Source organism: Manihot esculenta, chromosome 9 (genome assembly GCF_001659605.2).
Source record: "Manihot esculenta cultivar AM560-2 chromosome 9, M.esculenta_v8, whole genome shotgun sequence".
Lineage (NCBI taxonomy): Eukaryota > Viridiplantae > Streptophyta > Magnoliopsida > Malpighiales > Euphorbiaceae > Manihot > Manihot esculenta.
This window is the reverse complement of record NC_035169.2, coordinates 20,431,231-20,440,294: the sequence shown is the minus strand read 5'-3', so window position 1 is coordinate 20,440,294 and position 9,064 is coordinate 20,431,231.

Sequence of the window (9,064 nt, the reverse complement as noted above, 5' to 3'; positions counted from 1 at the left end):
CCAGTGCAAACTTTTTTTTTCTTTTTTTACACCGGTTTTATTATTTTATCGATAGATAGCTTATGGGTGATAAGATTCGGGTGCACTCTTGTCACATCTTCTAGAGGCCAAGCGAAAGTGGTCACTTTGCCTTTTAGTAATTCTATTAAACAATTCTTTATTTTACCAGTTAATGTAGTACTGAACCATACCTTTTTATCCTTACCTAATTGGAACTCTTCTACTGGGTCTGCTGCTCTAGTTTTATGTGGGAATTAGGCTTCTCTTACAAGTCGATGGGCATCACCGCTTTCCTGAGGCCTTTTATGGAGTATCTGTAACATTCTTGGGTCGACTTCTGGTTGTCTCGGACTACAGCTATCCCTCCTATTCTTAAGACACATAGCACTCATGTTAATAACTATATCGTGATAGTTTAGAACTGGGTGACCAAGTATCACATTGTGCGCAAGCGAAATATCTACCACCGCAAACTCTATATACAATTTTCGCTTTTACTTCTCATCATCCAGTGCAAGAGGGAGGTTGATGGTGCCCAATACTGCCATAGTCTTATCTCCTAATCGCACTAAAGGATAGGAGACTTTAACAAGGTTATTTTTATTCAAGCCTAATTTATTAAAAACATCTAAAGTGAGGAGATTAACAGAACTACCTGTATCTACCAAGACTTGCCTCACCTCATATACCTGTTTAGATGGATGTTGACGACTAGCAGATTATCTTGAAAAAATCCTATCGCCTTGTCTGCAGGTTTGAACAGCTCGTACCAGCTTCTAGTTGACGTCCTTCGAAACTTCGTTTGATGATTCTTCTTTCTCAAACTCAGCCTTCCTTTTGGACTGCGTCTAGATCTCCTCTATCCGAGTCCTTAGGGTATCAACGAAGGCTTTCTCCCTTCCTCAGCTATGAATGAAGCCTCCCTCCAAGTTTTGTATTGCTCGATAGTAGCTTGCAACCTTTTGATGTATTGGAGCATTTGCTCATTGTTCAGATTATTGAGATCCACTTCGTTGACTATAGAGGGTGTGTTTTTTCCACTGTCAGGAGTGGAAGAAATGATAATGCCCTCATTGGTAGCAATTCTAGCAGCAACTTGTGAATTGTCAGTCATTTCGAGAGAGAGAAAAGAAAGATTTCTTTTTAAGAGATAGAGGATAAAAGACCAGTTTTAATCCAAATAAATAGAGAAAATTCAATGGAGTTCCCAGCAACGGAACCAAATGAGGTGGCCAAAATGAAGCTGTGCCGTGATTGGTGAATCTGCAAGAAAGAGAACATGAGGTGGTTCATACCTGTGGTAGCCATTCTGACACTCAAGTTAGTAAAATGAAGAAAAGGCTGAATGCAAGGAATTTCTTAGAACTCAAGAGTAGTTGTGTAAGAAATTGTGTACCTTGGTCTCTGCGATCATTAGCTTGTATACTGTAAGAAGGTGTAGTTAATTATAGTATTTCTTGAAAATTTGACATGATGTCGTCAGCTCATTGATAAGGGATCTCACTGGCTAATTGGTTGGGGACCCCATGATTATAGGTGTAAAGGAGATCTACTGGATCATACCCATTAATGGTAACTTCCTATGGAGCCTTGCCCTGTAGTTGAGAGGGCGAGTCTTAACGAATCGAGCTGAAATGAGACCGACCTAAAGCATCTGGGTCTTCTATCTTGACAAAGAGCTGAACTGAGGTCAACCTGAAGCATTCAAGTCTTATTTTCCCTCGGTGGGACCGAGCATCATCTGATCAGACCCTTGCCACATGGTTATGTCTTTGAGTGCCAACACATGGCCTTGTTTGGGCGATTATTGTATAATGTCAGAAGTCCCCTCGCTGGCCTTTGATTCTTTAGATTCGAAGGTGATAGTTGCCTTCACAATCTGGGGCATATGACTTGTTTGGATTGGCCTTCCATACTCACGTTACTTTGCATGCTCCTACTCATAAATGATAATTGCCTTGTGGCTATAAAATAAATACCTTAACATTCGGTGATGATAATGACTTGAGAATTTAATTAACCAAGACTAAAACCCAGTCGTTACCCTTGTGGATACCCTCCCAGTGGCCTAGTCGTGAAATATGTCATGTTCTATCGCGTAAATCATACCAACTGTCCCAAGTGGAACCGTGCGACCTTAGTTCAGTCCGTTGAACTAAGTCAGCTTCTATCCGGGCTGTGCATGTGTTCCCTTGCTTTGTTACTTGCCTTGTTGACTAGCTCGATCCAAGATCTTGCCCATCTTCTAGCCAAAATTGTCCAAGCGATATGGTACCGTCCTAGCGAGTTTCCAGACTTTCTCTTACCTCAACCAGCCTTGACGAGCTTAGTATCTATGATTATTGAATTATATCAACATATACATAATCATCTCATGATTATCAATCAATAATCATACTAGTCATATTTTATTATTATCACCATAATAATAAATAACCAGGGATGTTTAATCATTATTATGTAACATGCAAACAAATAATAATGATAATAAAATCTGTTGTATTAATAATCAACATGACATATAAAAATGTCCAAGATAATGGTTTAGAGCAAATACACTAACAATCTCTCACTTGCACTAGACTTAATCATACAAATATCTAATACCCATAAACCTAGTGTGTTGATCATGCTTGACCTGTGAGAGAGGCTTGGTCAGTGGATCTGCAATGTTGTCATTTGTGTCTACTTTGCATATTTTGATATCTCCTCTATCAATAATCTCTCAATTAAGGTGATATCGCCTGAGTACATATTTAGATCTTTGATGAGATCTGGGCTCCTTTGCCTGTGCTATGGCACCATTGTTATCACAATAAAGATCCATAGGATTTGCAATGCTGGGAACCACTCCCAACTCTGTGATGAATTTCTTCAACCAGACTGCCTCCTTAGCTGCATTTGATGTTGCTATATACTCAGCTTTTGTTGTAGAATCTGCTACAGTGCTCCGCTTGGAACTTTTCCAACTAACAGCTCCACCATTTAAAGTGAAAACGAATCCTGACTGCGATCTGAAGTAATCTCTGTCGGTTTGTAAACCAGCATCTGTGCAACCTTTTATAACTAGCTCATCTTCCAAACCTCCATAAACTAGGAATGCATCCTTAGTCCTTCTAAGGTACTTTAGGATATTTTTAACAGCTCTCCACTGACTTTCACTGGGATCTACCTGATATCTGCTTGTTGTGCTTAATGCATATGAGACGTCTGGTCTAGTACATAACATGGCATACATGATAGATCCAATAGCAGAAGCATAAGGAATTTTATTCATTCGTTCTAGCTCATCAGATGTCATAGGACATTGATTCTTGCTGAGATGAATACCATGAGACATGGGCAAGAATCCTCTTTTGGAATCTTGCATGCTGAACCTTTTCAGCACCTTGTCAATATAAGTACTTTGACTCAGACCGATTATCTTCTTGGATCTATCCCTATAGATCTTAACACCAAGGATATATCCAGCCTCGCCTAAGTCCTTCATTGAAAAAGAATTCCTAACCAGGTCTTAACCTTTTGCAAGGTAGGGATATCATTTCCAATGAGTAATATGTCATCCATATATAGGACTAGAAACACAATTGCACTCCCATTAACCATTTCATAAACAAAAGGTTCATCTTCATTCTTGATGAATCCAAAGTCCCTGACTGTCTCATCAAAATAAAGATTCCAGCTCCGAAAGGCTTGCTTCAATCCATAAATGGATCTTTGAAGCTTGTAAATCTTTCCTGAATTCTCAGGGATTAAAAAACCCTCAGATTGTGTCATGTACACATCCTCGAGCAAGTTTCCATTAAGAAAAGCTGTTTTGACAGCCATTTGCCATATCTCGTAATCATACGCAGCAATGACAATGAGAATTCTAATCAACTTAAGCATTACAACTGGCAAAAAGGTCTCATCATAGTCTATATCATGAGTTTGTTTGAAACCTTTTGCAACAAGCCTTGCTTTATAGGTATGCATATTTCCATCCATGTCAGTTTTCTTCTTGAAAGCCCATTTGGTACCGATGGTCTTAACATCCTCAGGGGGATCAATTAATGACCAAACTCTATTGTCATACATGGATTGCATTTCAGATTTCATGGCGGAAAGCCATTTCTCAGAATCTGGACCTGACACAGCCTCTTGATAGGTAGTAGGCTCATCTTGATCAATGAGCACAACTTCACGACCATCAGTCATGAGAAATCCATATCTCTCAGGCTGATGACGTGTCCTATCAGATATGTGTGGGACTTATGTCACCCTTTCAGTTTCCACAACTGTTTGTGGTTCTGGAAGTGGTTCTACCGGCGGTTTGATGCTCTCTTCTGGTGTTTGAGTGTTCTCAAGTTGCACTGTACTCCCACTGAATCTCTGAGAGATAAATTCCTTTTCTAAAAAGATATTGTTTCGAGCAAAAAACACTTTATTTTCTGAGGAAATATAGAAATAGTATCCTTTGGTTTCCTTAGAATACCCCACAAAATAGCACTTGATAGATTTTGGAGCTAGCTTATCTGAAATTGGGCGTTTCACATAAGCCTCACGACACCAAATCTTAAGACAAGACAAATTGGGCATTTTTCTAGTCCATAACTCATATGGTGTCTTTTCAACTGCTTTCGATTGTACTCGGTTTAAAATGAATGCAGCTGTCTCCAAGGTATAACCCCAAAATGGTAATGGGAGATTTGTTTGACTCATCATAGATCGAACCATATCTAATAAAGTTCGAATTCTCCTTTCAGAAATACCATTTCATTGTGGAGTTCCTGAAGGAGTTAATTGTGAAATAATTCCATAATTTGTAAGATGTTCATAACTTTTGGCTCAAATATTCACCACCTCGATCATATCGAAGCATTTTAATAGTTCTACCAAGTTGATTTTGTACTTCATTTTGAAAAGTTCTAAACATTTTAAATGATTCATGTTTATTTTTCATTAGGTAGACATAGCCATACCTATTGAGGTCATCAATGAATGTAATGAAGTATTGATAACCTCTCCTGGCACTAATGCTTAGTGGGCTACATACATCTATATGTACTAAGCCCAATAAGTCTGAAGCCCTTTAACCTTGTCCAGTAAAAGGGTCCTTTGTCATCTTACCAAGCAAACAAGATTCACAATTTTTAAATGATTCAAAATCAAATGAATCTAATAAACCATCCTTATGGAGCTTAGCTATGCGATTCTCATTTATATGGCTAAGACGACAATGCCATAAATATGTTGAGTTTAACTCCTTTGGCTTAGTTTTCTTAGAAGTTATGTTATAGATATTATCGTCTCTAGAATCATCTAGATTAAGGACATAAAGGCCATCATATGAATTTGCAATACAATAAACAAATCTTTATTATAAATGGAGCATTTCTTATTCTTAATGAGAAATGAAAACCCTCCATCGTCCAAAATAGAAACTGAAATAATATTCTTACTCAAAGTAGGAACATAAAAGCAATTGTTCAAAATTAACAAAAGCCCATTGGGCAAAATAAGTTCATAAGTCCCTACAGCTAAAGCAACAACTATTTCTCCATTGTCTACACGTAAGTCCACATCGCCCTTTTTCAGTTTTCTACTCCTTTTGAGACCCTGCACATTTATACAAATGTGAGAACCACATCCAGTATCTAATACCCATGAAGTAGAAATAGATAAATTAATATCTATAACATAAATATCTGAAGTCGTAGTCTCACTACTATTCTTCTTCTTGCACTCATCCAAATAGAGCTTGCAATTTCTCTTCCAATGCCCTGGTTCCTTGCAATGGAAGCAGATTCCTTCTTTAGGAACTATTTCCTTAGGAACTTTTGCCTTGGCTTGCGGTTTAGGCTTGGCTCGTACCTTAGGCCCATTACCACCTTTAGACTTGGGCTTCCCTTTATTTTTCATGGGCTTACCCTTATTGACATTCAAAATTTGGGTAGGCCTTTTCTTGACATTCATCTCAGCTGTCTTTAGCATCCCATGCAGTTCAGGAATGGATTTCTCCATGTTGTTCATGTTATAGTTCATGACAAACTGAGAAAAACTGCCAGGTAAAGAATGTAGGATCAAATCTGTGGAGAGTTCTAAACTCAGAGGATAGCCAAGCCTAGCAAGGTGATCAATGTAGCCTTTCATCTTCAAAACATGAGCACTAACTGATTCACCTTCAGCCATTTTGCAATCATGCAATGCAATGGTGGTTTCATACCTATCCTGCCTAGCTTGCTGTTGGAAAGCCTATTTGAGATGGACACTCATCTCATAAGCCTCAAGGTGCTCCAGATCCTTCTGAAGTTCTAGGCACATAGTTGCCAACATAAGATATCCAATGTCATTAGAATCATCCATATGCTTCTGATGCTTGTTCTTAATAGCATTAGTAGCATCAGCAGGAGGTGGTTCAGGGATAGCTTTATCAAGCACATATGACTTTTTCTCTTACTTGAGAACAATTCTCAAGTTTCTAAACCAGTGAACAAAATTAGTTCCATTTTCTTTCAGTTTATCTTTCTCAAGGATGGATCGCAGTGATAAAGTGGAATTGTTATTAGCAGCCATAATGATCTACAAAATATGCAACATAATCAATTTTAGCAAATAAATTAATATTAAGGCGACAATAATCTCCCACTAAAATACAAGCCTCAAAAAAAGGAATTATTATAATAATAATATTTTAGTGGGTTAAGATCCATATTTCACCTAATTCCAAGTGAGTTTTGACATGACGCTTAGAATTAAGTTATTTAGGTAGGTAACTCCTTACCAATTACATATAATGTAACTCTTAGATTATCAGGTGTTGACATCATATGTCAAATGCATGTTTTACCCCATATAATGCCTTAGGCCCAAAACCATTTTGATAGCCTAATTAAGTCCAACCAAAATTAAATAAATGAGTAACTATTACTCATCCTATCTTACTAAGATAACCTAAGCACCTTGCTTTGGCAAAACCTACATTTCGATGCTTTTAGTCTTGATAGGCATTTAATACATGGGTGGCATTAAAACTTAAAATTTATAGTGAGGGTTCAACTTTCAATTTTAATTACGTTGTCTTGCATTTATATATCATAGCATCCTATATACGCATATATATAAACTATCATGCATAGCATCACATACTAACATATGACAAAATATATAAACGTGACATAGCATGGCCAAAATGTAAAATGATCTTTATAAGCCAATATAAAGATCATAAGGGGCAACCTAGGTGTAATTCTATTACATTAGTTGCAATTGAACATGTCTTTATATCTTGAGCTTGCTTGTCCATACCATGGAATCTACTCGTCATTAGAGGTAACTCCACCATCACCATGGAAGCACGAGTCTTCTCTCCTCCATCTTATGGATCTCCATTTACAAAATAAAAAAAAGCCTATACTATTACATTACAATAAATGACACGCATGCCATATTTAAAAATTACATCCCATAAAGACCAATCTCATAGGTTAATAATGCCATGCTATGCACCATGCCAAGACATCACATAATCACAACATATTTCATACAAACATGTTATAAACTTATTAGCTTATATTTTATTTGTTGCGGAAACAATATCTAAGGCCTTACGCACACGGCAGTTGTAACGACCCAAAAATCGGACCGCTACCGGCGCTAGGATCCAGATCGGCATAAGGCCGCCGGGACCCGTAGCAAGCCTGACATACAACCTGTAAACCTGTGTAATCCCATACATGATCATACAAATACATAAACATGTGAACTTTTTCTTTCATAAATCAAGCTTAACCTGTGCATGCACATTAACATAACCATAAACCTCACACTAGAGCTGTAATACCCGGCTAGACTCCGGTATCGAAATTCCTACCGTCCGGTGGAATCTCGGATGTCGGAAGCCTCTAGTAGGGTAGAATCATGTTTTCATAAAATGTTTTAAGGTATTTCATGGTTTTAAGTAAAGTGGAAATGAGTTTTTGCATGAAAACAACCTTGAAGGAAAACTCAGGTTCGGCCGCCGAACCTCAAGTTCGGCCGCCGAACATGCATGCCTTCGAGAGCGCCTTTAGGCCCTCAAAAGCATAAGTGAGGAAAGTCCAGGTTCGGCCGCCGAACATGGCATGCATGCGGAGGCACGTTCGGCCCCCGAACGTGGCCTGGCCAACCACTATAAAAGGGTCCCTTAGCCGAAAATGGGCGAGCTTTCTCCCCATTTCCGGCCAAGGTGAGCTCTCCGCCGGCCCTCACCGATCTTGAGTCTTTTCCTTCAGATCTTTCAAGTTTTTCCCTAGTTTTCATCTTGTTTTAAAGATTTCCGAGCTTTGAGCAAAGTTTTGGAGCTTTGAGGTTCAAGGGAACTCAACCCCTCCCCTCTCCGAGTTTAGGTCGTCTCTCTCGATCTCCATGAGGTAAGAGCCGATCTTAAGCTCATTTCATGTTTTAAGCAAGTTTTAAGTGGATATATGGAGTAGAATGCATGTTTAGCTCATAGTTAGGTTTATGGGTTTTATATGTGTTTTTGAGCAATGTGAGTTGCTTGTGTGTTGTAGTTGGGGATTTTGATGGTTTGATGCCCCTAGGAGCTTGTATGTTTGCTTGTGAATGCTTGGGAATGTTGTAGAATAGGTTTATGCATGATTGGTTAGTTTTGGGGGCACAAATGCATAAGGGAGCCAAGTTTCTGCCCTTTGGCAGAAACCAGGTTCGGCAGCCGAAGGAGCTTTCGGCCGCCGAACATGGCTGGGGAGGCAGGCCTTTCGGCTGCCGAAGTTGCCCCCGAAAAGGGACTTTCGTCTCTGTCTGGGACTTTCGGCCGCCGAAGGTGCCGCCGAACCTGCCTGACTTTCGGCTCTGGAGGGACTTTCGGCCGCCGAACCTGCCGCCGAAAGTGCCCTGTCCAGCCCTTTCTTGCATGTTTTTCTATGATTATTCCATGATGTTTTAGGGGGTATTTGGGGAGTAGTTTAGAGTTATGTTCACGTATGTTTGGTCCCTCATTTGAGTCCACCTGTGTAGGTTCGGACCCGAGGAACCGAGGACCCCAGCAGTGAGTCTGTTGCCCCAGTGTCTGGTCAGAGCTATC